Below are 27840 nucleotides of genomic sequence, written 5' to 3'. Positions count from 1 at the left end.
TGTTCACGCCTGATCTCAGAAGCTAAGCAGAGTTGGGCCTAGTTAGTACTTGGATGGGAGACTGCCTAGGAATACCAGGTGCTGTAAGTTTTGAGTTTTTCACTACTTATCTAATACACTGGCCCTTAGTGTGGTCAAAGTTTGACCAGCTCTTTGCTTTCCCTTACTGCTTATTTAATTCAATTGCCTTTAAAGTAGCTGTTCTTTAAACAGAGTTTGACTGTTTTTAACTACTTAACTAATGCTCTTATCTTTGATGTAGCTCATTTTGAAGTATTTTTTTTTTGTATTTCATTCATTACTTATCTAGTATAATGGCACTTAGTGTGCCTCACCTTAAAATAGGGGCTTTTGCAGCAGCTTTTTGCTTACGGCCATACCACCCTGTTCATGCCTGATCTCGTCTGATCTCAGAAGCTAAGCAGAGTTGGGCCTAGTTAGTACTTGGATGGGAGACTGCCTAGGAATACCAGGTGCTCTCAGTTTTTGAGTTTTTTCACTACTTATCTAATACACTGGCCCTTAGTGTGGTCAAAGTTTGACCAGCTCTTTGCTTTCCCTTACTGCTTATTTAATTCAATTGCCTTTAAAGAAGCCGTTCTTTAAACAGAGTTTGACTATTTTTATCTACTTAACTAATGCTCTTATCTTTAATGTAGCTCATTTTGAAGTATTTTTTTTGTATTTCATTCATTACTTATCTAGTATAATGGCACTTAGTGTGCCTCACCTTAAAATAGGGGGCTTTTTGCAGCAGCTTTCGCTTACGGCCATACCGCCCTGTTCACGCCTGATCTCGTCTGATCTCAGAAGCTAAGCAGAGTTGGGCCTAGTTAGTACTTGGATGGGAGACTGCCTAGGAATACCAGGTGCTGTAAGTTTTTGAGTTTTTTCACTACTTATCTAATACACTGGCCCTTAGTGTGGTCAAAGTTTGACCAGCTCTTTGCTTTCCCTTACTGCTTATTTAATTCAATTGCCTTTAAAGAAGCCGTTCTTTAAACAGAGTTTGACTATTTTTAACTACTTAACTAATGCTCTTATCTTTAATGTAGCTCATTTTGAAGTATTTTTTTTGTATTTCATTCATTACTTATCTAGTATAATGGCACTTAATGTGCCTCACCTTAAAATAGGGGGCTTTTTGCAGCAGCTCTCGCTTACGGCCATACCACCCTTTTCACGCCTGATCTCGTCTGATCTCAGAAGCTAAGCAGAGTTGGGCCTAGTTAGTACTTGGATGGGAGACTGCCTAGGAATACCAGGTGCTGTAAGTTTTGAGTTTTTCACTACTTATCTAATACACTGGCCCTTAGTGTGTCAAAGTTTGACCAGCTCTTTTGCTTTCCCTTACTGCTTATTTAATTCAATTGCCTTTAAAGTAGCTGTTCTTTAAACAGAGTTTGACTGTTTTTAACTACTTAACTAATGCTCTTATTTTTAATGTAGCTCATTTTGAAGTATTTTTTTTTTGTATTTCATCCATTACTTATCTAGTATAATGGCACTTAGTGTGCCTCACCTTAAAATAGGGGGCTTCTTGCAGCAGCTTTTGCTTAAGGCCGTACCACCCTGTTCACGCCTGATCTCGTCTGATCTCAGAAGCTAAGCAGAGTTGGGCCTAGTTAGTACTTGGATGGCAGACTGCCTATGAATACCAGGTGCTGTAAGTTTTGAGTTTTTCACTACTTATCTAATACACTGGCCCTTAGTGTGGTCAAAGTTTGACCAGCTCTTTGCTTTGCCTTACTGCTTATTTAATTCAATTGCCTTTAAAGTAGCTGTTCTTTAAACAGAGTTTGACTGTTTTAACTACTTAACTAATGCTCTTATCTTTAATGTAGCTCATTTTGAAGTATTTTTTTTTTTGTATTTCATTCATTACTTATCTAGTATAATGGCACTTAGTGTGCCTCACCTTAAAATATGGGGCTTTTTGCAGCAGCTTTCGCTTACGGCCATACCACCCTGTTCACGCCTGATCTCGTCTGATCTCAGAAGCTAAGCAGAGTTGGGCCTAGTTAGTACTTGGATGGGAGACTGCCTAGGAATACCAGGTGCTCTCAGTTTTTGAGTTTTTTCACTACTTATCTAATACACTGGCCCTTAGTGTGGTCAAAGTTTGACCAGCTCTTTGCTTTCCCTTACTGCTTATTTAATTCAATTGCCTTTAAAGAAGCCGTTCTTTAAACAGAGTTTGACTATTTTTAACTACTTAACTAATGCTCTTATCTTTAATGTAGCTCATTTTGAAGTATTTTTTTTGTATTTCATTCATTACTTATCTAGTATAATGGCACTTAGTGTGCCTCACCTTAAAATAGGGGGCTTCTTGCAGCAGCTTTCGCTTAAGGCCGTACCACCCTGTTCACGCCTGATGTCGTCTGATCTCAGAAGCTAAGCAGAGTTGGGCCTAGTTAGTACTTGGATGGCAGACTGCCTATGAATACCAGGTGCTGTAAGTTTTGAGTTTTTCACTACTTATCTAATACACTGGCCCTTAGTGTGGTCAAAGTTTGACCAGCTCTTTGCTTTCCCTTACTGCTTATTTAATTCAATTGCCTTTAAAGTAGCTGTTCTTTAAACAGAGTTTGACTGTTTTTAACTACTTAACTAATGCTCTTATCTTTGATGTAGCTCATTTTGAAGTATTTTTTTTTTTTTTGTATTTCATTCATTACTTATCTAGTATAATGGCACTTAGTGTGCCTCACCTTAAAATAGGGGCTTTTTGCAGCAGCTTTTAGCTTCACGGCCATACCACCCTGTTCACGCCTGATCTCGTCTGATCTCAGAAGCTAAGCAGAGTTGTGCCTAGTTAGTACTAGGATGGGAGACTGCCTAGGAATACCAGGTGCTGTAAGTTTTTGAGTTTTTTCACTACTTATCTAATACACTGGCCCTTAGTGTGGTCAAAGTTTGACCAGCTCTTTGCTTTCCCTTACTGCTTATTTACTTCAATTGCCTTTAAAGTAGCTGTTCTTTAAACAGAGTTTGACTGTTTTTAACTACTTAACTAATGCTCTTATCTTTAATGTAGCTCATTTTGAAGTATTTTTTTTGTATTTCATTCATTACTTATCTAGTATAATGGCACTTAGTGTGCCTCACCTTGAAATAGGGGCTTTTTGCAGCAGCTTTTCGCTTCACGGCCATACCACCCTGTTCACGCCTGATCTCGTCTGATCTCAGAAGCTAAGCAGAGTTGGGCCTAGTTAGTACTTGGATGGCAGACTGCCTATGAATACCAGGTGCTGTAAGTTTTGAGTTTTTTCACTACTTATCTAATACCCTGGCCCTTAGTGCGGTCAAAGATTGACCAGCTCTTTGCTTTCCCTTACTGCTTATTTAATTCAATTGCCTTTAAAGTAGCTGTTCTTTAAACAGAGTTTGACTGTTTTTAACTACTTAACTAATGCTCTTATCTTTAATGTAGCTCATTTTGAAGTATTTTTTTTTTTGTATTTCATTCATTACTTATCTAGTATAATGGCACTTAGTGTGCCTCACCTTAAAATAGGGGGCTTTTTGCAGCAGCTTTCGCTTACGGCCATACCACCCTGTTCACGCCTGATCTCAGAAGCTAAGCAGAGTTGGGCCTGGTTAGTACTTGGATGGGAGACTGCCTAGGAATACCAGGTGCTGCAAGTTTTTGAGTTTTTTCACTACTTATCTAATACACTGGCCCTTAGTGTGGCCATAGTTTGACCAGCTCTTTGCTTTCCCTTACTGCTTATTTAATTCAATTGCCTTTAAATTAGCTGTACTTTAAACAGAGTTTGACTGTTTTTAACTACTTAACTAATGCTCTTATCTTTAATGTAGCTCATTTTGAAGTATTTTTTTGTATTTCATTCATTACTTATCTAGTATAATGGCACTTAATGTGCCACACCTTAAAATACGGGGCTTTTTGTAGCAGCTTTCGCTTACGGCCATACCACCCTGTTCACGCCTGATCTCGTCTGATCTCAGAAGCTAAGCAGATTTGGGCCTAGTTAGTACTTGGATGGGAGACTGCCTAGGAATACCAGGTGCTGTAAGTTTTTGAGTTTTTTCACTACTTATCTAATACACTGGCCCTTAGTGTGGTCAAAGTTTGACCAGCTCTTTGCTTTCCCTTACTGCTTATTTAATTCAATTGCCTTTAAAGTAGCTGTTCTTTAAACAGAGTTTGACTGTTTTTAACTACTTAACTAATGCTCTTATCTTTAATGTAGCTCATTTTGAAGTATTTTTTTTTGTATTTCATTCATTACTTATCTAGTATAATGGCACTTAGTGTGCCTCACCTTAAAATAGGGGCTTTTTGCAGCAGCTTTTGCTTACGGCCATACCACCCTGTACACGCCTGATCTCGTCTGATCTCAGAAGCTAAGCAGAGTTGGGCCTAGTTGGTACTTGGATGGGAGACTGCCTAGGAATTCCAGGTGCTGTAAGTTTTTGAGTTTTTTCACTACTTATCTAATACACTGGCCCTTAGTGTGGTCAAAGTTTGACCAGCTCTTTGCTTTCCCTTACTGCTTATTTAATTCAATTGCCTTTAAAGTAGCTGTTCTTTAAACAGAGTTTGACTGTTTTTAACTACTTAACTAATGCTCTTATCTTTAATGTAGCTCATTTTGAAGTATTTTTTTTGTATTTCATTCATTACTTATCTAGTATAATGGCACTTAATGTGCCTCACCTTAAAATAGGGGGCTTTTTGCAGCAGCTCTCGCTTACGGCCATACCACCCTTTTCACGCCTGATCTCGTCTGATCTCAGAAGCTAAGCAGAGTTGGGCCTGGTTAGTACTTGGATGGGAGACTGCCTAGGAATACCAGGTGCTGTAAGTTTTTGAGTTTTTTCACTACTTATCTAATACACTGGCCCTTAGTGTGGTCAAAGTTTGACCAGCTCTTTGCTTTCCCTTACTGCTTATTTAATTCAATTGCCTTTAAAGTAGCTGTTCTTTAAACAGAGTTTGACTGTTTTTAACTACTTAACTAATGCTCTTATCTTTAATGTAGCTCATTTTGAAGTATTTTTTTTTTTGTATTTCATCCATTACTTATCTAGTATAATGGCACTTAGTGTGCCTCACCTTAAAATAGGGGGCTTTTTGCAGCAGCTTTCGCTTAAGGCCATACCACCCTGTTCACGCCTGATCTCGTCTGATCTCAGAAGCTAAGCAGAGTTGGGCCTGTTTAGTACTTGGATGGGAGACTGCCTAGGAATACCAGGTGCTGTAAGTTTTGAGTTTTTCACTACTTATCTAATACACTGGCCCTTAGTGTGGTCAAAGTTTGACCAGCTCTTTGCTTTCCCTTACTGCTTATTTAATTCAATTGCCTTTAAAGAAGCTGTTCTTTAAACAGAGTTTGACTATTTTTAACTACTTAACTAATGCTCTTATCTTTAATGTAGCTCATTTTGAAGTATTTTTTTGTATTTCATTCATTACTTATCTAGTATAATGGCACTTAGTGTGCCTCACCTTAAAATATGGGGCTTTTTGCAGCAGCTTTCGCTTACGGCCATACCGCCCTGTTCACGCCTGATCTCGTCTGATCTCAGAAGCTAAGCAGAGTTGGGCCTAGTTAGTACTTGGATGGGAGACTGCCTAGGAATACCAGGTGCTCTCAGTTTTGAGTTTTTCACTACTTATCTAATACACTGGCCCTTAGTGTGGTCAAAGTTTGACCAGCTCTTTGCTTTCCCTTACTGCTTATTTAATTCAATTGCCTTTAAAGTAGCTGTTCTTTAAACAGAGTTTGACTATTTTTAACTACTTAACTAATGCTCTTATCTTTAATGTAGCTCATTTTGAAGTATTTTTTTGTATTTCATTCATTACTTATCTAGTATAATGGCACTTAATGTGCCTCACCTTAAAATAGGAGGCTTTTTGCAGCAGCAGCTACGCGGCCATACCACCCTTTTCACGCCTGATCTCGTCTGATCTCAGAAGCTAAGCAGAGTTGGGCCTAGTTAGTACTTGGATGGGAGACTGCCTAGGAATACCAGGTGCTGTAAGTTTTTGAGTTTTTCACTACTTATCTAATACACTGGCCCTTAGTGTGGTCAAAGTTTGACCAGCTCTTTGCTTTCCCTTACTGCTTATTTAATTCAATTGCCTTTAAAGTAGCTGTTCTTTAAACAGAGTTTGACTGTTTTTAACTACTTAACTAATGCTCTTATCTTTAATGTAGCTCATTTTGAAGTATTTTTTTTTGTATTTCATTCATTACTTATCTAGTATAATGGCACTTAGTGTGCCTCACCTTAAAATAGGGGCTTTTTGCAGCAGCTTTCGCTTACGGCCATACCACCCTGTTCACGCCTGATCTCGTCTGATCTCAGAAGCTAAGCAGAGTTGGGCCTAGTTAGTACTTGGATGGGAGACTGCCTAGGAATACCAGGTGCTGTAAGTTTTTGAGTTTTTTCACTACTTATCTAATACACTGGCCCTTAGTGTGGTCAAAGTTTGACCAGCTCTTTGCTTTCCCTTACTGCTTATTTAATTCAATTGCCTTTAAAGTAGCTGTTCTTTAAACAGAGTTTGACTGTTTTTAACTACTTAACTAATGCTCTTATCTTTAATGTAGCTCATTTTGAAGTATTTTTTTTTTTGTATTTCATTCATTACTTATCTAGTATAATGGCACTTAGTGTGCCTCACCTTAAAATAGGGGGCTTTTTGCAGCAGCTTTCGCTTACGGCCATACCACCCTTTTCACGCCTGATCTCGTCTGATCTCAGAAGCTAAGCAGAGTTGGGCCTGGTTAGTACTTGGATGGGAGACTGCCTAGGAATACCAGGTGCTGTAAGTTTTGAGTTTTTCACTACTTATCTAATACACTGGCCCTTAGTGTGGTCAAAGTTTGACCAGCTCTTTGCTTTCCCTTACTGCTTATTTAATTCAATTGCCTTTAAAGTAGCTGTTCTTTAAACAGAGTTTGACTGTTTTTAACTACTTAACTAATGCTCTTATCTTTAATGTAGCTCATTTTGAAGTATTTTTTTTTTTGTATTTCATCCATTACTTATCTAGTATAATGGCACTTAGTGTGCCTCACCTTAAAATAGGGGGCTTCTTGCAGCAGCTTTCGCTTAAGGCCGTACCACCCTGTTCACGCCTGATCTCGTCTGATCTCAGAAGCTAAGCAGAGTTGGGCCTGTTTAGTACTTGGATGGGAGACTGCCTAGGAATACCAGGTGCTGTAAGTTTTTGAGTTTTTTCACTACTTATCTAATACACTGGCCCTTAGTGTGGTCAAAGTTTGACCAGCTCTTTGCTTTCCCTTACTGCTTATTTAATTCAATTGCCTTTAAAGAAGCCGTTCTTTAAACAGAGTTTGACTATTTTTAACTACTTAACTAATGCTCTTATCTTTAATGTAGCTCATTTTGAAGTATTTTTTTTGTATTTCATTCATTACTTATCTAGTATAATGGCACTTAGTGTGCCTCACCTTAAAATAGGGGGCTTTTTGCAGCAGCTTTCGCTTACGGCCATACCGCCCTGTTCACGCCTGATCTCGTCTGATCTCAGAAGCTAAGCAGAGTTGGGCCTAGTTAGTACTTGGATGGGAGACTGCCTAGGAATACCAGGTGCTCTCAGTTTTTGAGTTTTTTCACTACTTATCTAATACACTGGCCCTTAGTGTGGTCAAAGTTTGACCAGCTCTTTGCTTTCCCTTACTGCTTATTTAATTCAATTGCCTTTAAAGAAGCCGTTCTTTAAACAGAGTTTGACTATTTTTAACTACTTAACTAATGCTCTTATCTTTAATGTAGCTCATTTTGAAGTATTTTTTTTGTATTTCATTCATTACTTATCTAGTATAATGGCACTTAATGTGCCTCACCTTAAAATAGGAGGCTTTTTGCAGCAGCTCTCGCTTACGGCCATACCACCCTTTTCACGCCTGATCTCGTCTGATCTCAGAAGCTAAGCAGAGTTGGGCCTAGTTAGTACTTGGATGGGAGACTGCCTAGGAATACCAGGTGCTGTAAGTTTTTGAGTTTTTCACTACTTATCTAATACACTGGCCCTTAGTGTGGTCAAAGTTTGACCAGCTCTTTGCTTTCCCTTACTGCTTATTTAATTCAATTGCCTTTAAAGTAGCTGTTCTTTAAACAGAGTTTGACTGTTTTTAACTACTTAACTAATGCTCTTATTTTTAATGTAGCTCATTTTGAAGTATTTTTTTTTGTATTTCATCCATTACTTATCTAGTATAATGGCACTTAGTGTGCCTCACCTTAAAATAGGGGGCTTCTTGCAGCAGCTTTCGCTTAAGGCCGTACCACCCTGTTCACGCCTGATCTCGTCTGATCTCAGAAGCTAAGCAGAGTTGGGCCTAGTTAGTACTTGGATGGCAGACTGCCTATGAATACCAGGTGCTGTAAGTTTTTGAGTTTTTTCACTACTTATCTAATACACTGGCCCTTAGTGTGGTCAAAGTTTGACCAGCTCTTTGCTTTCCCTTACTGCTTATTTAATTCAATTGCCTTTAAAGTAGCTGTTCTTTAAACAGAGTTTGACTGTTTTTAACTACTTAACTAATGCTCTTATCTTTAATGTAGCTCATTTTGAAGTATTTTTTTTTTTGTATTTCATTCATTACTTATCTAGTATAATGGCACTTAGTGTGCCTCACCTTAAAATAGGGGCTTTTTGCAGCAGCTTTCGCTTACGGCCATACCACCCTGTTCACGCCTGATCTCGTCTGATCTCAGAAGCTAAGCAGAGTTGGGCCTAGTTAGTACTTGGATGGCAGACTGCCTATGAATACCAGGTGCTGTAAGTTTTTGAGTTTTTTCAATACTTATCTAATACACTGGCCCTTAGTGTGGTCAAAGATTGACCAGCTCTTTGCTTTCCCTTACTGCTTATTTAATTCAATTGCCTTTAAAGTAGCTGTTCTTTAAACAGAGTTTGACTGTTTTTAACTACTTAACTAATGCTCTTATCTTTAATGTAGCTCATTTTGAAGTATTTTTTTGTATTTCATTCATTACTTATCTAGTATAATGGCACTTAGTGTGCCTCACCTTAAAATAGGGGGCTTTTTGCAGCAGCTTTCGCTTACGGCCATACCGCCCTGTTCACGCCTGATCTCGTCTGATCTCAGAAGCTAAGCAGAGTTGGGCCTAGTTAGTACTTGGATGGGAGACTGCCTAGGAATACCAGGTGCTCTCAGTTTTTGAGTTTTTTCACTACTTATCTAATACACTGGCCCTTAGTGTGGTCAAAGTTTGACCAGCTCTTTGCTTTCCCTTACTGCTTATTTAATTCAATTGCCTTTAAAGAAGCCGTTCTTTAAACAGAGTTTGACTATTTTTAACTACTTAACTAATGCTCTTATCTTTAATGTAGCTCATTTTGAAGTATTTTTTTTGTATTTCATTCATTACTTATCTAGTATAATGGCACTTAGTGTGCCTCACCTTAAAATAGGGGGCTTCTTGCAGCAGCTTTCGCTTAAGGCCGTTCCACCCTGTTCACGCCTGATCTCGTCTGATCTCAGAAGCTAAGCAGAGTTGGGCCTAGTTAGTACTTGGATGGCAGACTGCCTATGAATACCAGGTGCTGTAAGTTTTTGAGTTTTTTCACTACTTATCTAATACACTGGCCCTTAGTGTGGTCAAAGTTTGACCAGCTCTTTGCTTTCCCTTACTGCTTATTTAATTCAATTGCCTTTAAAGTAGCTGTTCTTTAAACAGAGTTTGACTGTTTTTAACTACTTAACTAATGCTCTTATCTTTGATGTAGCTCATTTTGAAGTATTTTTTTTTTTGTATTTCATTCATTACTTATCTAGTATAATGGCACTTAGTGTGCCTCACCTTAAAATAGGGGCTTTTGCAGCAGCTTTCGCACGGCCATACCACCCTGTTCACGCCTGATCTCGTCTGATCTCAGAAGCTAAGCAGAGTTGTGCCTAGTTAGTACTAGGATGGGAGACTGCCTAGGAATACCAGGTGCTGTAAGTTTTGAGTTTTTCACTACTTATCTAATACACTGGCCCTTAGTGTGGTCAAAGTTTGACCAGCTCTTTGCTTTCCCTTACTGCTTATTTACTTCAATTGCCTTTAAAGTAGCTGTTCTTTAAACAGAGTTTGACTGTTTTTAACTACTTAACTAATGCTCTTATCTTTAATGTAGCTCATTTTGAAGTATTTTTTTTTGTATTTCATTCATTACTTATCTAGTATAATGGCACTTAGTGTGCCTCACCTTGAAATAGGGGGCTTTTTGCAGCAGCTTTCGCTTACGGCCATACCACCCTGTTCACGCCTGATCTCGTCTGATCTCAGAAGCTAAGCAGAGTTGGGCCTAGTTAGTACTTGGATGGCAGACTGCCTATGAATACCAGGTGCTGTAAGTTTTTGAGTTTTTTCACTACTTATCTAATACCCTGGCCCTTAGTGCGGTCAAAGATTGACCAGCTCTTTGCTTTCCCTTACTGCTTATTTAATTCAATTGCCTTTAAAGTAGCTGTTCTTTAAACAGAGTTTGACTGTTTTTAACTACTTAACTAATGCTCTTATCTTTAATGTAGCTCATTTTGAAGTATTTTTTTTTTTTTGTATTTCATTCATTACTTATCTAGTATAATGGCACTTAGTGTGCCTCACCTTAAAATAGGGGGCTTTTTGCAGCAGCTTTCGCTTACGGCCATACCACCCTGTTCACGCCTGATCTCAGAAGCTAAGCAGAGTTGGGAATGGTTAGTACTTGGATGGGAGACTGCCTAGGAATACCAGGTGCTGCAAGTTTTTGAGTTTTTTCACTACTTATCTAATACACTGGCCCTTAGTGTGGCCATAGTTTGACCAGCTCTTTGCTTTCCCTTACTGCTTATTTAGCTCTTTGCTTTCCCTTACTGCTTATTCAATTGCCTTTAAATTAGCTGTACTTTAAACAGAGTTTGACTGTTTTTAACTACTTAACTAATGCTCTTATCTTTAATGTAGCTCATTTTGAAGTATTTTTTTTTTTGTATTTCATTCATTACTTATCTAGTATAATGGCACTTAATGTGCCACACCTTAAAATAGGGGGCTTTTTGCAGCAGCTTTCGCTTACGGCCATACCACCCTGTTCACGCCTGATCTCGTCTGATCTCAGAAGCTAAGCAGAGTTGGGCCTAGTTAGTACTTGGATGGGAGACTGCCTAGGAATACCAGGTGCTGTAAGCTTTTGAGTTTTTTCACTACTTATCTAATACACTGGCCCTTAGTGTGGTCAAAGTTTGACCAGCTCTTTGCTTTCCCTTACTGCTTATTTAATTCAATTGCCTTTAAAGTAGCTGTTCTTTAAACAGAGTTTGACTGTTTTTAACTACTTAACTAATGCTCTTATCTTTAATGTAGCTCATTTTGAAGTATTTTTTTTTGTATTTCATTCATTCATTACTTATCTAGTATAATGGCACTTAGTGTGCCTCACCTTAAAATAGGGGCTTTTTGCAGCAGCTTTAGCTTACGGCCATACCACCCTGTTCACGCCTGATCTCGTCTGATCTCAGAAGCTAAGCAGAGTTGGGCCTAGTTGGTACTTGGATGGGAGACTGCCTAGGAATACCAGGTGCTGTAAGTTTTTGAGTTTTTCACTACTTATCTAATACACTGGCCCTTAGTGTGGTCAAAGTTTGACCAGCTCTTTGCTTTCCCTTACTGCTTATTTAATTCAATTGCCTTTAAAGTAGCTGTTCTTTAAACAGAGTTTGACTGTTTTTAACTACTTAACTAATGCTCTTATCTTTAATGTAGCTCATTTTGAAGTATTTTTTTTTTTTTGTATTTCATTCATTACTTATCTAGTATAATGGCACTTAGTGTGCCTCACCTTAAAATATGGGGCTTTTTGCAGCAGCTTTCGCTTACGGCCATACCACCCTGTTCTGTTCACGCCTGATCTCGTCTGATCTCAGAAGCTAAGCAGAGTTGGGCCTAGTTAGTACTTGGATGGGAGACTGCCTAGGAATACCAGGTGCTCTCAGTTTTTGAGTTTTTTCACTACTTATCTAATACACTGGCCCTTAGTGTGGTCAAAGTTTGACCAGCTCTTTGCTTTCCCTTACTGCTTATTTAATTCAATTGCCTTTAAAGTAGCTGTTCTTTAAACAGAGTTTGACTGTTTTTAACTACTTAACTAATGCTCTTATCTTTAATGTAGCTCATTTTGAAGTATTTTTTTTTTTGTATTTCATTCATTACTTATCTAGTATAATGGCACTTAGTGTGCCTCACCTTAAAATAGGGGGCTTTTTGCAGCAGCTTTCACTTACGGCCATACCGCCCTGTTCACGCCTGATCTCGTCTGATCTCAGAAGCTAAGCAGAGTTGGGCCTAGTTAGTACTTGGATGGGAGACTGCCTAGGAATACCAGGTGCTCTCAGTTTTTGAGTTTTTTCACTACTTATCTAATACAACGGCCCTTAGTGTGGTCAAAGTTTGACCAGCTCTTTGCTTTCCCTTACTGCTTATTTAATTCAATTGCCTTTAAAGTAGCTGTTCTTTAAACAGAGTTTGACTGTTTTTAACTACTTAACTAATGCTCTTATCTTTAATGTAGCTCATTTTGAAGTATTTTTTTTTTTGTATTTCATTCATTACTTATCTAGTATAATGGCACTTAGTGTGCCTCACCTTAAAATAGGGGGCTTTTTGCAGCAGCTTTCGCTTACGGCCATACCACCCTGTTCACGGCTGATCTCGGCTGATCTCAGAAGCTAAGCAGAGTTGGGCCTAGTTAGTACTTGGATGGGAGACTGCCTAGGAATACCAGATGCTGTAAGTTTTTGAGTTTTTTCACTACTTATCTAATACACTGGCCCTTAGTGTGGTCAAAGTTTGACCAGCTCTTTGCTTTCCCTTACTGCTTATTTAATTCAATTGCCTTTAAAGTAGCTAATCTTTAAACAGAGTTTGACTGTTTTTAACTACTTAACTAATGCTCTTATCTTTATTGTAGCTCATTTTGAAGTTTTTTTTTTTTTTTTTTTGGTATTTCATTCATTACTTATCTAGTATAATGGCACTTTAGTGTGCCTCACCTTAAAATATGGGGCTTTTTGCAGTAGCTTTCGCCACGGCCATACCACCCTGTTCACGCCTGATCTCAGAAGCTAAGCAGAGTTGGGCCTAGTTAGTACTTGGATGGGAGACTGCCTAGGACTACCAGGTGCTGTAAGTTTTTGAGTTTTTTCACTACTTATCTAATACACTGGCCCTTAGTGTGGTCAAAGTTTGACCAGCTCTTTGCTTTCCCTTACTGCTTATTTAATTCAATTGCCTTTAAAGTAGCTGTTCTTTAAACAGAGTTTGACTGTTTTTAACTACTTAACTAATGCTCTTATCTTTATTGTAGCTCATTTTGAAGTATTTTTTTTTTTTTGTATTTCATTCATTACTTATCTAGTATAATGGCACTTAGTGTGCCTCACCTTAAAATAGGGGGCTTTTTGCAGCAGCTTTCACTTACGGCCATACCACCCTCTTCACGCCTGATCTTGTCTGATCTCAGAAGCTAAGCAGAGTTGAGCCTAGTTAGTACTTGGATGGGAGACTGCCTAGGAATACCAGGTGCTGTAAGTTTTTGAGTTTTTTCACTACTTATCTAATACACTGGCCCTTAGTGTGGTCAAAGTTTGACCAGCTCTTTGCTTTCCCTTACTGCTTATTTAATTCAATTGCCTTTAAAGTAGCTGTTCTTTAAACAGAGTTTGACTGTTTTTAAGTACTTAACTAATGCTCTTATCTTTAATGTAGCTCATTTTGAAGTATTTTTTTTGTATTTCATTCATTACTTATCTAGTATAATGGCACTTAGTGTGCCTCACCTTAAAATAGGGGGCTTTTTGCAGCAGCTTTCGCTTACGGCCATACCACCCTGTACACGCCTGATCTCGTCTGATCTCAGAAGCTAAGCAGACTTGGGCCTAGTTGGTACTTGGATGGGAGACTGCCTAGGAATTCCAGGTGCTGTAAGTTTTTGAGTTTTTTCACTACTTATCTAATACACTGGCCCTTAGTGTGGTCAAAGTTTGACCAGCTCTTTGCTTTCCCTTACTGCTTATTTAATTTAATTGCCTTTAAAGTAGCTGTTCTTTAAACAGAGTTTGACTGTTTTTAACTACTTAACTAATGCTCTTATCTTTATTGTAGCTCATTTTGAAGTTTTTTTTTTTTTTTTTTGGTATTTCATTGATTACTTATCTAGTATAATGGCACTTAGTGTGCCTCACCTTAAAATATGGGGCTTTTTGCAGTAGCTTTCGCTTACGGCCATACCACCCTGTTCACGCCTGATCTCAGAAGCTAAGCAGAGTTGGGCCTAGTTAGTACTTGGATGGGAGACTGCCTAGGACTACCAGGTGCTGTAAGTTTTTGAGTTTTTTCACTACTTATCTAATACACTGGCCCTTAGTGTGGTCAAAGTTTGACCAGCTCTTTGCTTTCCCTTACTGCTTATTTAATTCAATTGCCTTTAAAGTAGCTGTTCTTTAAACAGAGTTTGACTGTTTTTAACTACTTAACTAATGCTCTTATCTTTATTGTAGCTCATTTTGAAGTATTTTTTTTTGTATTTCATTCATTACTTATCTAGTATAATGGCACTTAGTGTGCCTCACCTTAAAATAGGGGGCTTTTTGCAGCAGCTTTCGCTTACGGCCATACCACCCTCTTCACGCCTGATCTTGTCTGATCTCAGAAGCTAAGCAGAGTTGAGCCTAGTTAGTACTTGGATGGGAGACTGCCTAGGAATACCAGGTGCTGTAAGTTTTTGAGTTTTTTCACTACTTATCTAATACACTGGCCCTTAGTGTGGTCAAAGTTTGACCAGCTCTTTGCTTTCCCTTACTGCTTATTTAATTCAATTGCCTTTAAAGTAGCTGTTCTTTAAACAGAGTTTGACTGTATTTAAGTACTTAACTAATGCTCTTATCTTTAATGTAGCTCATTTTGAAGTATTTTTTTTTGTATTTCATTCATTACTTATCTAGTATAATGGCACTTAGTGTGCCTCACCTTAAAATAGGGGGCTTTTTGCAGCAGCTTTCGCTTACGGCCATACCACCCTGTACACGCCTGATCTCGTCTGATCTCAGAAGCTAAGCAGAGTTGGGCCTAGTTGGTATTTGGATGGGAGACTGCCTAGGAATTCCAGGTGCTGTAAGCTTTTGAGTTTTTTCACTACTTATCTAATACACTGGCCCTTAGTGTGGTCAAAGTTTGACCAGCTCTTTGCTTTCCCTTACTGCTTATTTAATTCAATTGCCTTTAAAGTAGCTGTTCTTTAAACAGAGTTTGACTGTTTTTAACTACTTAACTAATGCTCTTATCTTTAATGTAGCTCATTTTGAAGTATTTTTTTGTATTTCATTCATTACTTATCTAGTATAATGGCACTTAATGTGCCTCACCTTAAAATAGGGGCTTTTTGCAGCAGCTCTCGCCACGGCCATACCACCCTTTTCACGCCTGATCTCGTCTGATCTCAGAAGCTAAGCAGAGTTGGGCCTGGTTAGTACTTGGATGGGAGACTGCCTAGGAATACCAGGTGCTGTAAGTTTTGAGAGTTTTTCACTACTTATCTAATACACTGGCCCTTAGTGTGGTCAAAGTTTGACCAGCTCTTTGCTTTCCCTTACTGCTTATTTAATTCAATTGCCTTTAAAGTAGCTGTTCTTTAAACAGAGTTTGACTGTTTTTAACTACTTAACTAATGCTCTTATCTTTAATGTAGCTCATTTTGAAGTATTTTTTTTTTTTTGTATTTCATCCATTACTTATCTAGTATAATGGCACTTAGTGTGCCTCACCTTAAAATAGGGGGCTTCTTGCAGCAGCTTTCGCTTAAGGCCGTACCACCCTGTTCACGCCTGATCTCGTCTGATCTCAGAAGCTAAGCAGAGTTGGGCCTAGTTAGTACTTGGATGGGAGACTGCCTAGGAATACCAGGTGCTGTAAGTTTTTGAGTTTTTTCACTACTTATCTAATACACTGGCCCTTAGTGTGGTCAAAGTTTGACCAGCTCTTTGCTTTCCCTTACTGCTTATTTAATTCAATTGCCTTTAAAGAAGCCGTTCTTTAAACAGAGTTTGACTATTTTTAACTACTTAACTAATGCTCTTATCTTTAATGTAGCTCATTTTGAAGTATTTTTTTTGTATTTCATTCATTACTTATCTAGTATAATGGCACTTAGTGTGCCTCACCTTAAAATAGGGGCTTTTGCAGCAGCTTTAGCTCGCACGGCCATACCGCCCTGTTCACGCCTGATCTCGTCTGATCTCAGAAGCTAAGCAGAGTTGGGCCTAGTTAGTACTTGGATGGGAGACTGCCTAGGAATACCAGGTGCTCTCAGTTTTTAAGTTTTTTCACTACTTATCTAATACACTGGCCCTTAGTGTGGTCAAAGTTTGACCAGCTCTTTTGCTTTCCCTTACTGCTTATTTAATTCAATTGCCTTTAAAGAAGCCGTTCTTTAAACAGAGTTTGACTATTTTTAACTACTTAACTAATGCTCTTATCTTTAATGTAGCTCATTTTGAAGTATTTTTTTTGTATTTCATTCATTACTTATCTAGTATAATGGCACTTAATGTGCCTCACCTTAAAATAGGGGCTTTTTGCAGCAGCTCTCGCCACGGCCATACCACCCTTTTCACGCCTGATCTCGTCTGATCTCAGAAGCTAAGCAGAGTTGGGCCTAGTTAGTACTTGGATGGGAGACTGCCTAGGAATACCAGGTGCTGTAAGTTTTTGAGTTTTTTCACTACTTATCTAATACACTGGCCCTTAGTGTGGTCAAAGTTTGACCAGCTCTTTGCTTTCCCTTACTGCTTATTTAATTCAATTGCCTTTAAAGTAGCTGTTCTTTAAACAGAGTTTGACTGTTTTTAACTACTTAACTAATGCTCTTATTTTAAATGTAGCTCATTTTGAAGTATTTTTTTTTTTTTGTATTTCATCCATTACTTATCTAGTATAATGGCACTTAGTGTGCCTCACCTTAAAATAGGGGCTTCTTGCAGCAGCTTTCGCTTAAGGCCGTACCACCCTGTTCACGCCTGATCTCGTCTGATCTCAGAAGCTAAGCAGAGTTGGGCCTAGTTAGTACTTGGATGGCAGACTGCCTATGAATACCAGGTGCTGTAAGTTTTGAGTTTTTCACTACTTATCTAATACACTGGCCCTTAGTGTGGTCAAAGTTTGACCAGCTCTTTGCTTTCCCTTACTGCTTATTTAATTCAATTGCCTTTAAAGTAGCTGTTCTTTAAACAGAGTTTGACTGTTTTTAACTACTTAACTAATGCTCTTATCTTTAATGTAGCTCATTTTGAAGTATTTTTTTGTATTTCATTCATTACTTATCTAGTATAATGGCACTTAGTGTGCCTCACCTTAAAATAGGGGCTTCTTGCAGCAGCTTTCGCTAAGGCCGTACCACCCTGTTCACGCCTGATCTCGTCTGATCTCAGAAGCTAAGCAGAGTTGGGCCTAGTTAGTACTTGGATGGCAGACTGCCTATGAATACCAGGTGCTGTAAGTTTTTGAGTTTTTTCACTACTTATCTAATACACTGGCCCTTAGTGTGGTCAAAGTTTGACCAGCTCTTTGCTTTCCCTTACTGCTTATTTAATTCAATTGCCTTTAAAGTAGCTGTTCTTTAAACAGAGTTTGACTGTTTTTAACTACTTAACTAATGCTCTTATCTTTGATGTAGCTCATTTTGAAGTATTTTTTTTTGTATTTCATTCATTACTTATCTAGTATAATGGCACTTAGTGTGCCTCACCTTAAAATAGGGGGCTTTTTGCAGCAGCTTTCGCTTACGGCCATACCACCCTGTTCACGCCTGATCTCGTCTGATCTCAGAAGCTAAGCAGAGTTGTGCCTAGTTAGTACTAGGATGGGAGACTGCCTAGGAATACCAGGTGCTGTAAGTTTTGAGTTTTTCACTACTTATCTAATACACTGGCCCTTAGTGTGGTCAAAGTTTGACCAGCTCTTTGCTTTCCCTTACTGCTTATTTACTTCAATTGCCTTTAAAGTAGCTGTTCTTTAAACAGAGTTTGACTGTTTTTAACTACTTAACTAATGCTCTTATCTTTAATGTAGCTCATTTTGAAGTATTTTTTTGTATTTCATTCATTACTTATCTAGTATAATGGCACTTAGTGTGTGCCTCACCTTGAAATAGGGGCTTTTTGCAGCAGCTTTAGCTTACGGCCATACCATACCACCCTGTTCACGCCTGATCTCGTCTGATCTCAGAAGCTAAGCAGAGTTGGGCCTAGTTAGTACTTGGATGGCAGACTGCCTATGAATACCAGGTGCTGTAAGTTTTTGAGTTTTTTCACTACTTATCTAATACCCTGGCCGTTAGTGCGGTCAAAGATTGACCAGCTCTTTGCTTTCCCTTACTGCTTATTTAATTCAATTGCCTTTAAAGTAGCTGTTCTTTAAACAGAGTTTGACTGTTTTTACCTACTTAACTAATGCTCTTATCTTTAATGTAGCTCATTTTGAAGTATTTTTTCTATTTCATTCATTACTTATCTAGTATAATGGCACTTAGTGTGCCTCACCTTAAAATAGGGGGCTTTTTGCAGCAGCTCTTGATTACGGCCATACCACCCTGTTCATGCCTGATCTCGTCTGATCTCAGAAGCTAAGCAGAGTTGGGCCTGGTTAGTACTTGGATGGGAGACTGCCTAGGAATACCAGGTGCTGTAAGTTTTTGAGTTTTTTCACTACTTATCTAATACAACGGCCCTTAGTGTGGCCAAAGTTTGACCAGCTCTTTGCTTTCCCTTACTGCTTATTTAATTCAATTGCCTTTAAAGTAGCTGTTCTTTAAACAGAGTTTGACTGTTTTTAACTACTTAACTAATGCTCTTATCTTTAATGTAGCTCATTTTGAAGTATTTTTTTTTTTGTATTTCATTCATTACTTATCTAGTATAATGGCACTTAGTGTGCCTCACCTTAAAATAGGGGCTTTTGCAGCAGCTTTAGCTTACGGCCATACCACCCTGTTCACGCCTGATCTCGTCTGATCTCAGAAGCTAAGCAGAGTTGGGCCTAGTTAGTACTTGGATAGGAGACTGCCTAGGAATACCAGGTGCTGTAAGTTTTGAGTTTTTCACTACTTATCTAATACACTGGCCCTTAGTGTGGTCAAAGTTTGACCAGCTCTTTGCCTTCCCTTACTGCTTATTTAATTCAATTGCCTTTAAAGTAGCTGTTCTTTAAACAGAGTTTGACTGTTTTTAACTACTTAACTAATGCTCTTATCTTTAATGTAGCTCATTTTGAAGTTTTTTTTTTTTTGTATTTCATCCATTACTTATCTAGTATAATGGCACTTAGTGTGCCTCACCTTAAAATAGGGGGCTTCTTGCAGCAGCTTTCGCTTAAGGCCGTACCACCCTGTTCACGCCTGATCTCGCGTCTGATCTCAGAAGCTAAGCAGAGTTGGGCCTAGTTAGTACTTGGATGGGAGACTGCCTAGGAATACCAGGTGCTGTAAGTTTTTGAGTTTTTCACTACTTATCTAATACACTGGCCCTTAGTGTGGTCAAAGTTTGACCAGCTCTTTGCTTTCCTTACTGCTTATTTAATTCAATTGCCTTTAAAGTAGCTGTTCTTTAAACAGAGTTTGACTGTTTTTAACTACTTAACTAATGCTCTTATCTTTAATGTAGCTCATTTTGAAGTATTTTTTTTTTTGTATTTCATTCATTACTTATCTAGTATAATGGCACTTAGTGTGCCTCACCTTAAAATAGGGGGCTTTTTCCAGCAGCTTTCGCTTACGGCCATACCACCCTCTTCACGCCTGATCTCGTCTGATCTCAGAAGCTAAGCAGAGTTGGGCCTAGTTGGTACTTGGATGGGAGACTGCCTAGGAATACCAGGTGCTGTAAGTTTTGAGTTTTTCACTACTTATCTAATACACTGGCCCTTAGTGTGGTCAAAGTTTGACCAGCTCTTTGCTTTCCCTTACTGCTTATTTAATTCAATTGCCTTTAAAGTAGCTGTTCTTTAAACAGAGTTTGACTGTTTTTAACTACTTAACTAATGCTCTTATCTTTAATGTAGCTCATTTTGAAGTTTTTTTTTTTGTACATCATTCATTACTTATCTAGTATAATGGCACTTAGTGTGCCTCACCTTAAAATAGGGGCTTTTTGCAGCAGCTTTAAACACAGCCATACCACCTTGTTCACGCCTGATCTCGTCTGATTTTAGAAGCTAAACAGAGTTGGGCCTAGTTAGTACTTGAATGGGAGACTGCCTAGGAATTGCAGGTGCTGTAAGTTTTTGAGTTTTTTCACTACTTATCTAATACACTGGCCCTTAGTGTGGTCAAAGTTTGACCAGCTCTTTGCTTTCCTCACTGCTTATTTAATTCAATTGCCTTTAAAGTAGCTGTTCTTTAAACAGAGTCTGACTGTTTCTAACTACTTAACTAATGCTCTTATCTTTAATGTAGCTCATTTTGAAGTATTTTTTTTTTTTTGTATTTCATTCATTACTTATCTAGTATAATGGCTCTTAGTTTGCCTCACCTTAAAATAGGGGGCTTTTTGCAGCAGCTTTAGCTTACGGCCATACCACCCTGTTCACGCCTGATCTTGTCTGATCTCAGAAGCTAAGCAGAGTTGGGCCTAGTTAGTACTTGGATGGGAGACTGCCTAGGAATACCAGGTGCTGTAAGTTTTTGAGTTTTTCACTACTTATCTAATACACTGGCCCTTAGTGTGGTCAAAGTTTGACCAGCTCTTTGCTTTCCTTACTGCTTATTTAATTCAATTGCCTTTAAAGTAGCTGTTCTTTAAACAGAGTTTGACTGTTTGTAACTACTTAACTAATGCTCTTATCTTTAATGTAGCTCATTTTGAAGTATTTTTTTTTTTTTGTATTTTTCATTCATTACTTATCTAGTATAATGGCACTTAGTGTGCCTCACCTTAAAATAGGGGCTTTTGCAGCAGCTTTTTGCTTACGGCCATACCACCCTGTTCATGCCAGATCTCGTCTGATCTCAGAAGCTAAGCAGAGTTGGGCCTAGTTAGTACTTGGATGGGAGACTGCCTAGGAATACCAGGTGCTGTAAGTTTTTGAGTTTTTCACTACTTATCTAATACACTGGCCCTTAGTGTGGTCAAAGTTTGACCAGCTCTTTGCTTTCCCTTACTGCTTATTTAATTCAATTGCCTTTAAAGTAGCTGTTCTTTAAACAGAGTTTGACTGTTTTTAACTACTTAACTAATGCTCTTATCTTTAATGTAGCTCATTTTGAAGTATTTTTTTGTATTTCATTCATTACTTATCTAGTATAATGGCACTTAGTGTGCCTCACCTTAAAATAGGGGGCTTTTTGCAGCAGCTTTCGCTTACGGCCGTACCACCCTGTTCACGCCTGATCTCGTCTGATCTCAGGAGCTAAGCAGAGTTGGGCCTAGTTAGTACTTGGATGGGAGACTGCCTAGGAATACCAGGTGCTGTAAGTTTTTGAGTTTTTTCACTACTTATCTAATACACTGGCCCTTAGTGTGGTCAAAGTTTGACCAGCTCTTTGCTTTTCCTTACTGCTTATTTAATTCAATTGCCTTTAAAGTAGCTGTTCTTTAAACAGAGTTTGACTGTTTTTAACTACTTAACTAATGCTCTTACCTTTAATGTACCTCATTTTGAAGTATTTTTTTTTTTGTATTTTATTCATTACTTATCTAGTATAATGGCACTTAGTGTGCCTCACCTTAAAATAGGGGGCTTTTTGCAGCAGCTTTCGCTTACGGACATACCACCCTTTTCACGCCTGATCTCGTCTGATCTCAGAAGCTAAGCAGAGTTGGGCCTGGTTAGTACTTGGATGGGAGACTGCCTAGGAATACCAGGTGGTGTAAGTTTTTGAGTTTTTTCACTACTTATCTAATACACTGGCCCTTAGTGTGGTCAAAGTTTGACCAGCTCTTTGCTTTCCCTTACTGCTTATTTAATTCAATTGCCTTTAAAGTAGCTGTTCTTTAAACAGAGTTTGACTGTTTTTAACTACTTAACTAATGCTCTTATCTTTGATGTAGCTCATTTTGAAGTATTTTTTTTTGTATTTCATTCATTACTTATCTAGTATAATGGCACTTAGTGTGCCTCACCTTAAAATAGGAGGCTTTTTGCAGCAGCTTTCGCTCACGGCCATACCACCCTGTTCACGCCTGATCTCAGAAGCTAAGCAGAGTTGGGCCTAGTTAGTACTTGTATAGGAGACTGCCTAGGAATACCAGGTGCTGTAAGTTTTTGAGTTTTTTCACTACTTATCTAATACACTGGCCCTTAGTGTGGTCAAAGTTTGACCAGCTCTTTGCTTTCCCTTACTGCTTATTTAATTCAATTGCCTTTAAAGTAGCTGTTCTTTAAACAGAGTTTGACTGTTTTTAACTACTTAACTAATGCTCTTATCTTTAATGTAGCTCATTTTGAAGTATTTTTTTTTTTGTATTTCATTCATTACTTATCTAGTATAATGGCACTTAGTGTGCCTCACCTTAAAATAGGGGGCTTTTTGCAGCAGCTTTTGCTTATGGCCATACCACCCTGTTCACGCCTGATCTCAGAAGCTAAGCAGAGTTGGGCCTAGTTAGTATTTGGATGGGAGACTGCCTAGGAATACCAGGTGCTGTAAGTTTTTGAGTTTTTTCACTACTTATCTAATACACTGACCCTTAGTGTGGTCAAAGTTTGACCAGCTCTTTGCTTTCCCTTACTGCTTATTTAATTAAATTGCTTTTAAAGTAGCTGTTCTTTAAACAGAGTTTGACTGTTTTTAACTACTTAACTAATGCTCTTATCTTTAATGTAGCTCATTTTGAAGTATTTTTTTGTATTTCATTCATTACTTATCTAGTATAATGGCACTTAATGTGCCACACCTTAAAATAGGGGGCCTTTTGCAGCAGCTTTCGCTTACGGCCATACCACCCTGTTCACGCCTGATGTTGTCTGATCTCAGAAGCTAAGCAGAGTTGGGCCTGGTTAGTACTTGGATGGGAGACTGCCTAGGAATACCAGGTGCTGTTATTTTTTGAGTTTTTTCACTACTTATCTAATACACTGGCCCTTAGTGTGGTCAAAGTTTGACCAGCTCTTTGCTTTCCCTTACTGCTTATTTAATTCAATTGCCTTTAAAGTAGCTGTACTTTAAACAGAGTTTGACTGTTTTTAACTACTTAACTAATGCTCTTATCTTTAATGTAGCTCATTTTGAAGTATTTTTTTTTGTATTTCATTCATTACTTATCTAGTGTAATGGCACTTAGTGTGCCTCAGCTTAAAATAGGGGGCTTTTTGCAGCAGCTTTCGCTTACGGCCATACCACCCTGTTCACGCCTGCTCTCGTCTGATCTCAGAAGCTAAGCAGAGTTGGGCCTAGTTAGTACTTGGATAGGAGACTGCCTAGGAATACCAGGTGCTGTAAGTTTTTGAGTTTTTTCACTACTTATCTAATACACTGGCCCTTAGTGTGGTCAAAGTTTGACCAGCTCTTTGCTTTCCCTTACTGCTTATTTAATTCAATTGCCTTTGTAATGGGATATGGGTTGGGCACTACAAGTCCCAGCAGCCCCAGGGCTCTTAAAAGGAAGTAGTAAGGTTGTGTTTGTTCTTTTTTACTTCCGTTTTTCTGATTTTGGGAAAGGTGGCGTGGAATGCAGAGTGGCATGTAGGTAAGGAGATTTGAGTGATGCATTCTTACTACTTTGTTAGTTTTATCGATTGCATAATGAATTGATGTTGTGGTAGATGTTACTTTGGGGATATGAGCGCAGATAATCATTGCCGCCAAATATCTGCCTTTTTATTTTAGTGGTGTGACTGGAGTATTGCCTGACTGTGGCCTGACCATCTTGTCGAAATAGTGGATGTGAAAGGTATTTAACGTTTTAATGAAAAAAGGGTTTTTATTTATTTTTAAATTGGAAAGTGAGTGCATCTTATTTAATGAATGTCTCTAATTCTTTTGATTTTTCTGTTTGTAATAGACTGTTTCCCCCTTTTAGGGATGCATGGTTATCGTTTAGTTTATGGTTAAAATATTGTTTTGTTTCGTTTCTTTATTATCTTTTGTTTGTAAATGTGGAGATCCGGAGTGGTAGAGATTGAGGTACTAGTGAATGTGTTTGGTTGTTGATTTTATGTCCGTGTACCTTGTATTGCCCACTGTTAATTGTGTTTTGTTTAGCCGGCGGTGGTTATCGGGTTGCCCTCACAGTGTGGATGACAGTGGTAAGGTGGCTGGGATTGTGTGGTGGTTTGGTCACTGTATTTCTGTTTCTTCTGTAGGTTTGCAGTGTGATTGCTGTGAGCTTGGCTGCTGTGAGAACACTTTGGCTTCTAGGCCCTTCTTTCGCTTTCCTAGGCAACCTGCGGCCACCTAGGGCCAGTTTTCTTTTATTTTTTTTTTTTTTTTATTTTGTGGGCATTTACATCCAAAAGGGTATGTAATATGTTTTAACATGTTTGACTTGTCTTTAATAAAAATGTATTTGATTCTTTAAAGTCACCTCATGGCCCCTTCTTTTGGTTATTGACACAGTAATTGGTCATCATACCACAATTGGCGTAGTCGGCAGGGTCTGTTTTTGTTTTTTTTTGAAGTGGTTGTGAGGTGTTGCTTTATTGGGTTTTTTTTTTTGTATTTCTTTTTTTGTTTGTTAGTAAACGGTAACCGTGCATGAAGACGATCATCGCAGACTCTGGTTCATGGACTATGGATTTTATTCATGTCTGAATTGCCTTCCTAAATAATTTGTCAACAGATATGGAGCAAGAACTAATAGACTTGCGGGAGCAAGTACGGAACTTGCAAGCACAAAATGAGGAGCTGAGGAGAGAGCTTCCCCCGCGCGGCAGCAGTGCTTCTAACCAACCTCACCCTTCTGTAATTAATGCCTCATCTCCAGTGTCTTTTAATAGGGTACTTTTTGTGCCTCGGGAGAGGAAGTGCCCGCGATTTTATGGAAATATGGACTCCAACTTGAATATTGAGGACTGGATTGAGGAGGCTAAGGTGTGTATCGAGGGTAGGGGTTGGTCTGATAAGGAAAAGGGGGTGTTTCTGCTTGATCATCTGGGAGGGGAGGCCAGAATGGAGATAAAACTCCAATCTTCAGCTATCAGGGAAAATCCAGAAGCTGTTTTTGAAGTATTAAAAGATTTGTATGGGGGGAGACGGACATTTGTGCAATTACAACAGAGGTTTTATGAGCGAAAACAAAAAGAAGGCGAATCACTTACCGAATTTTCTCATGCTCTTATGTCATTGATGGATGCAATTCTTAACGGGAACCCAGGCAGCGTTCCGAATTCTGACAAAGTGCTTCGCGACCAGTTTGTTGAATATGTTCAAGATGTAATGCTGAAGCGTGAGTTAAAAAGATTTGTGAGGGAGAAACCATCTTCTACATTGCTGGAGGTTCGACGTGAAGCTCTTAGGTGGGTGGAAGAGGGAAATAAGGAAACAACTGCCTTATATTCTCAGTCATGGTGTAACGCTACTCATGGTAGGGTTATTGATATGGAGCCTAAGGTTAGGTTCCAGGATTCTACAGATTCTACAGATTCTACAGGAGGTTAAGGAGATGTTAAAACAACAACAAGTACAAATAAATGACCTTACCCAGCGTTTTGATAGTTTTATGTCTCAGAGGAATGATCCACCTGTTGTTCCTTCGACTAGGCAGAATTCTTCACGTCGATGCCTTCGCTGTAATAGAGTTGGGCATATTGCCAGATATTGTCGGTCATCCTGGCCTGTTGAGTCAAATTCTAGATCACCTCAGGCAAATGTCAATGAGACTTCTGTTGGGGAACCTGATAGTGTAGCCCCTCCTGCAATCTTGAGTCAGATCGCAGAGGAAGCTAGTGAAGCCGCACAAACTCCTGTGTGCCCTACTATTTTGCAGCGTCTTGTGGGCAAATGCCCTATTGTGACTGCGGTAATGGGGGGGGTTGAGATCTCATGTTTACTGGACACTGGGTCAATGGTAACTACTATAACAGAGTCATTTTTTGAGAAACATTTTCGACAATTGAGGGTGGATGCTCTTAAAAAATGTAGTTGGCTTCAATTAAAGGCAGCTAATGGTCTTGCAATACCATATGTGGGTTATTTTGAAATAGATGTGATTGTGTTGGGGCAAACTCTTCCAAGGCAAGGTATTTTGGTTGTGAAAGATCCGGTTGATACACTGTTCCATCAGAAGAAGGCACTTACTCCAGGCCTCTTGGGTATGAATGTAATTGGACAATGTTATAATGACTTATGGTTATAATGGCCCAGCACTATTTTCAGTCCCTCAGGTCAGGCAGGCAGAGTTAGGCTGGAGAGATGCCTTGTCTCAGTGTCACCAAGCTGAGGAGTCCCCCGTCCCTGGATTTGTTGGTTATGTGAGAGTCCAGTCCTGCCAACCTGTCCAGATTCCAGCTGGAACGATGAGGTTAGTACCTGCTTCGTGTTCAAAGATTATACAAAGTGGCAAAGTAGTTTTTTTAGAACCTCAGGGTCCAGAGGGTGGGGGCCTGCCTGCTGGGGTATTAATTTCACCTGCCTTGTTGCAGTGTACGCAAGGTGTGGTTCATGTACCAGTAGTTAATGTTGGTATGGAACCTTTATATTTGCCGCCAAGAATTAGATTGGGTAGCTTAATTATTGCAGAAATTATGAAATCTAATCAAGACATCTTTTTCAAGAAAGATTTATCACAGGACCCTAAAGCAGTGATTGTCCATTGTCAAACTATTACATCAGAGTCCAGTACTGATTTGCAGGGGTTAGAATTCCCTGGGCTTTCAGATGCTGAGGGGGAGGAAGTTAGAAGATTGTTGATTAAATATTCAGACGTTTTCGCTAAGCATGATGGTGATTTGGGTTGTTCAAATTTAATTGATCATCAAATTCCCCTAATAGATGATATACCAGTGCGCCAGCGTTATCGTAGAATTCCGCCCAGTCAGTTCGAGGAAGTGAAGGCACATATTAGACAGTTGTTGGACAGTCACGTTATTAGGGAGAGTGGTAGCCCGTATGCCTCACCAATTGTTTTGGTGAAGAAGAAAGATGGATCTTTAAGAATGTGTATAGATTACCGCCAGCTTAATGCAAGAACTCGTAAAGATGCCTATCCCCTACCAAGGATCGAGGAATCATTGGATGCCTTAACTGGAGCTAAGTGGTTTTCAACTTTGGATTTGGCAAGTGGATATAACCAGGTACCAGTTGCTGAAAGGGATCGATTTAAGACCGCTTTTTGCACTCCATTTGGGCTCTTTGAGTTTAATAGGATGCCATTTGGATTGTGCAATGCTCCAAGTACTTTTCAAAGATTGATGGAGCGAATTTTTGGAGATCAGAGTTTCCAAACTTTATTACTTTATTTGGATGATGTGATTGTTTTTTCTACAACAGTTAAGCAACACCTTCAATGATTGGCGCTGGTGCTGGATCGCCTGAGACAACAGAACTTAAAGATAAAACTGAGCAAATGCTGCTTCTTTCGCGCAGAAGTGCGTTATTTGGGGCATGTGGTCTCTGCTACAGGGGTCAGTACAGATCCAGAGAAAATAGCAGCAGTAGCTAAGTGGAACCAGCCGCAAAATCTTCAAGAACTTGATCTTTTCTTGGTTTTGCAAGTTATTATCGCCGGTTTGTTAAAAATTTTTCACAGATTGCTGCCCCCCTGAATACATTAGTAGCGGACATGATCCGGGGACAGAAGAATAAACGAACCAAGATTAATTTAGGGACGAAATGGACTGACTTGTGTGAAAATG

At 39.0% G+C, this 27840-nt stretch overlaps 10 non-coding genes and 47 pseudogenes across 10 annotated transcripts; all 57 read left to right on the top strand.

Annotated features, from left to right (window-relative positions):
* The first annotated feature begins 366 nt into the window (after positions 1–366).
* LOC122343704 lies at positions 367–485 on the top strand (annotated as a pseudogene).
* A 277-nt stretch (positions 486–762) lies between these two features.
* LOC122343894 lies at positions 763–881 on the top strand. The gene has a single exon (XR_006250878.1). It is a non-coding gene; the product is annotated as a 5S ribosomal RNA (ribosomal RNA).
* Positions 882–1158: 277 nt separating this feature from the next.
* Positions 1159–1277, top strand: LOC122343537. The gene has a single exon (XR_006250799.1). It is a non-coding gene; the product is annotated as a 5S ribosomal RNA (ribosomal RNA).
* A 277-nt stretch (positions 1278–1554) lies between these two features.
* Positions 1555–1673, top strand: LOC122343750 (annotated as a pseudogene).
* A 277-nt stretch (positions 1674–1950) lies between these two features.
* On the top strand, positions 1951–2069 carry LOC122343680 (annotated as a pseudogene).
* Positions 2070–2346: 277 nt separating this feature from the next.
* On the top strand, positions 2347–2465 carry LOC122343816 (annotated as a pseudogene).
* A 282-nt stretch (positions 2466–2747) lies between these two features.
* Positions 2748–2866, top strand: LOC122343706 (annotated as a pseudogene).
* Positions 2867–3144: 278 nt separating this feature from the next.
* LOC122343729 lies at positions 3145–3263 on the top strand (annotated as a pseudogene).
* Positions 3264–3542: 279 nt separating this feature from the next.
* On the top strand, positions 3543–3651 carry LOC122343766 (annotated as a pseudogene).
* Positions 3652–3927: 276 nt separating this feature from the next.
* LOC122343596 lies at positions 3928–4046 on the top strand (annotated as a pseudogene).
* A 277-nt stretch (positions 4047–4323) lies between these two features.
* On the top strand, positions 4324–4442 carry LOC122343931. Its single transcript, XR_006250911.1, has one exon. It is a non-coding gene; the product is annotated as a 5S ribosomal RNA (ribosomal RNA).
* Positions 4443–4719: 277 nt separating this feature from the next.
* On the top strand, positions 4720–4838 carry LOC122343598. Its single transcript, XR_006250808.1, has one exon. It is a non-coding gene; the product is annotated as a 5S ribosomal RNA (ribosomal RNA).
* Positions 4839–5118: 280 nt separating this feature from the next.
* Positions 5119–5237, top strand: LOC122343584 (annotated as a pseudogene).
* Positions 5238–5511: 274 nt separating this feature from the next.
* On the top strand, positions 5512–5630 carry LOC122343686 (annotated as a pseudogene).
* A 272-nt stretch (positions 5631–5902) lies between these two features.
* On the top strand, positions 5903–6021 carry LOC122343742 (annotated as a pseudogene).
* A 276-nt stretch (positions 6022–6297) lies between these two features.
* LOC122343845 lies at positions 6298–6416 on the top strand. The gene has a single exon (XR_006250834.1). It is a non-coding gene; the product is annotated as a 5S ribosomal RNA (ribosomal RNA).
* A 280-nt stretch (positions 6417–6696) lies between these two features.
* On the top strand, positions 6697–6815 carry LOC122343586. The gene has a single exon (XR_006250807.1). It is a non-coding gene; the product is annotated as a 5S ribosomal RNA (ribosomal RNA).
* Positions 6816–7093: 278 nt separating this feature from the next.
* Positions 7094–7212, top strand: LOC122343633 (annotated as a pseudogene).
* Positions 7213–7489: 277 nt separating this feature from the next.
* LOC122343685 lies at positions 7490–7608 on the top strand (annotated as a pseudogene).
* Positions 7609–7885: 277 nt separating this feature from the next.
* On the top strand, positions 7886–8004 carry LOC122343536. Its single transcript, XR_006250798.1, has one exon. It is a non-coding gene; the product is annotated as a 5S ribosomal RNA (ribosomal RNA).
* Positions 8005–8281: 277 nt separating this feature from the next.
* On the top strand, positions 8282–8400 carry LOC122343749 (annotated as a pseudogene).
* A 279-nt stretch (positions 8401–8679) lies between these two features.
* On the top strand, positions 8680–8798 carry LOC122343623 (annotated as a pseudogene).
* Positions 8799–9074: 276 nt separating this feature from the next.
* LOC122343684 lies at positions 9075–9193 on the top strand (annotated as a pseudogene).
* A 277-nt stretch (positions 9194–9470) lies between these two features.
* On the top strand, positions 9471–9589 carry LOC122343787 (annotated as a pseudogene).
* A 276-nt stretch (positions 9590–9865) lies between these two features.
* Positions 9866–9984, top strand: LOC122343728 (annotated as a pseudogene).
* Positions 9985–10260: 276 nt separating this feature from the next.
* Positions 10261–10379, top strand: LOC122343622 (annotated as a pseudogene).
* Positions 10380–11074: 695 nt separating this feature from the next.
* On the top strand, positions 11075–11193 carry LOC122343564. Its single transcript, XR_006250804.1, has one exon. It is a non-coding gene; the product is annotated as a 5S ribosomal RNA (ribosomal RNA).
* Positions 11194–11474: 281 nt separating this feature from the next.
* On the top strand, positions 11475–11593 carry LOC122343547 (annotated as a pseudogene).
* Positions 11594–11874: 281 nt separating this feature from the next.
* LOC122343781 lies at positions 11875–11998 on the top strand (annotated as a pseudogene).
* A 280-nt stretch (positions 11999–12278) lies between these two features.
* LOC122343651 lies at positions 12279–12397 on the top strand (annotated as a pseudogene).
* A 280-nt stretch (positions 12398–12677) lies between these two features.
* On the top strand, positions 12678–12796 carry LOC122343743 (annotated as a pseudogene).
* Positions 12797–13474: 678 nt separating this feature from the next.
* Positions 13475–13593, top strand: LOC122343696 (annotated as a pseudogene).
* A 277-nt stretch (positions 13594–13870) lies between these two features.
* LOC122343625 lies at positions 13871–13989 on the top strand (annotated as a pseudogene).
* A 286-nt stretch (positions 13990–14275) lies between these two features.
* On the top strand, positions 14276–14384 carry LOC122343812 (annotated as a pseudogene).
* A 278-nt stretch (positions 14385–14662) lies between these two features.
* Positions 14663–14781, top strand: LOC122343724 (annotated as a pseudogene).
* Positions 14782–15059: 278 nt separating this feature from the next.
* On the top strand, positions 15060–15178 carry LOC122343548 (annotated as a pseudogene).
* A 274-nt stretch (positions 15179–15452) lies between these two features.
* Positions 15453–15571, top strand: LOC122343691 (annotated as a pseudogene).
* Positions 15572–15853: 282 nt separating this feature from the next.
* Positions 15854–15972, top strand: LOC122343655 (annotated as a pseudogene).
* A 277-nt stretch (positions 15973–16249) lies between these two features.
* LOC122343758 lies at positions 16250–16368 on the top strand (annotated as a pseudogene).
* Positions 16369–16644: 276 nt separating this feature from the next.
* LOC122343747 lies at positions 16645–16763 on the top strand (annotated as a pseudogene).
* Positions 16764–17044: 281 nt separating this feature from the next.
* LOC122343748 lies at positions 17045–17163 on the top strand (annotated as a pseudogene).
* Positions 17164–17436: 273 nt separating this feature from the next.
* LOC122343820 lies at positions 17437–17554 on the top strand (annotated as a pseudogene).
* A 278-nt stretch (positions 17555–17832) lies between these two features.
* LOC122343599 lies at positions 17833–17951 on the top strand (annotated as a pseudogene).
* Positions 17952–18226: 275 nt separating this feature from the next.
* On the top strand, positions 18227–18350 carry LOC122343771 (annotated as a pseudogene).
* Positions 18351–18625: 275 nt separating this feature from the next.
* Positions 18626–18744, top strand: LOC122343919. The gene has a single exon (XR_006250900.1). It is a non-coding gene; the product is annotated as a 5S ribosomal RNA (ribosomal RNA).
* A 278-nt stretch (positions 18745–19022) lies between these two features.
* Positions 19023–19141, top strand: LOC122343620. The gene has a single exon (XR_006250811.1). It is a non-coding gene; the product is annotated as a 5S ribosomal RNA (ribosomal RNA).
* A 278-nt stretch (positions 19142–19419) lies between these two features.
* Positions 19420–19540, top strand: LOC122343761 (annotated as a pseudogene).
* Positions 19541–19818: 278 nt separating this feature from the next.
* On the top strand, positions 19819–19937 carry LOC122343631 (annotated as a pseudogene).
* A 274-nt stretch (positions 19938–20211) lies between these two features.
* Positions 20212–20330, top strand: LOC122343836 (annotated as a pseudogene).
* A 281-nt stretch (positions 20331–20611) lies between these two features.
* On the top strand, positions 20612–20730 carry LOC122343585 (annotated as a pseudogene).
* A 281-nt stretch (positions 20731–21011) lies between these two features.
* On the top strand, positions 21012–21130 carry LOC122343619 (annotated as a pseudogene).
* Positions 21131–21405: 275 nt separating this feature from the next.
* Positions 21406–21524, top strand: LOC122343617 (annotated as a pseudogene).
* Positions 21525–21804: 280 nt separating this feature from the next.
* On the top strand, positions 21805–21923 carry LOC122343648 (annotated as a pseudogene).
* A 278-nt stretch (positions 21924–22201) lies between these two features.
* Positions 22202–22310, top strand: LOC122343810 (annotated as a pseudogene).
* A 280-nt stretch (positions 22311–22590) lies between these two features.
* Positions 22591–22699, top strand: LOC122343807 (annotated as a pseudogene).
* A 276-nt stretch (positions 22700–22975) lies between these two features.
* LOC122343723 lies at positions 22976–23094 on the top strand (annotated as a pseudogene).
* Positions 23095–23372: 278 nt separating this feature from the next.
* On the top strand, positions 23373–23491 carry LOC122343591 (annotated as a pseudogene).
* Positions 23492–27840: the final 4349 nt, after the last annotated feature.

The sequence above is a fragment of the Puntigrus tetrazona genome, chromosome 4 (genome assembly GCF_018831695.1).
Source record: "Puntigrus tetrazona isolate hp1 chromosome 4, ASM1883169v1, whole genome shotgun sequence".
Lineage (NCBI taxonomy): Eukaryota > Metazoa > Chordata > Actinopteri > Cypriniformes > Cyprinidae > Puntigrus > Puntigrus tetrazona.
The sequence above is the reverse complement of the archived record's forward strand: the minus strand, read 5'-3'. Positions and strand labels throughout refer to the sequence as shown.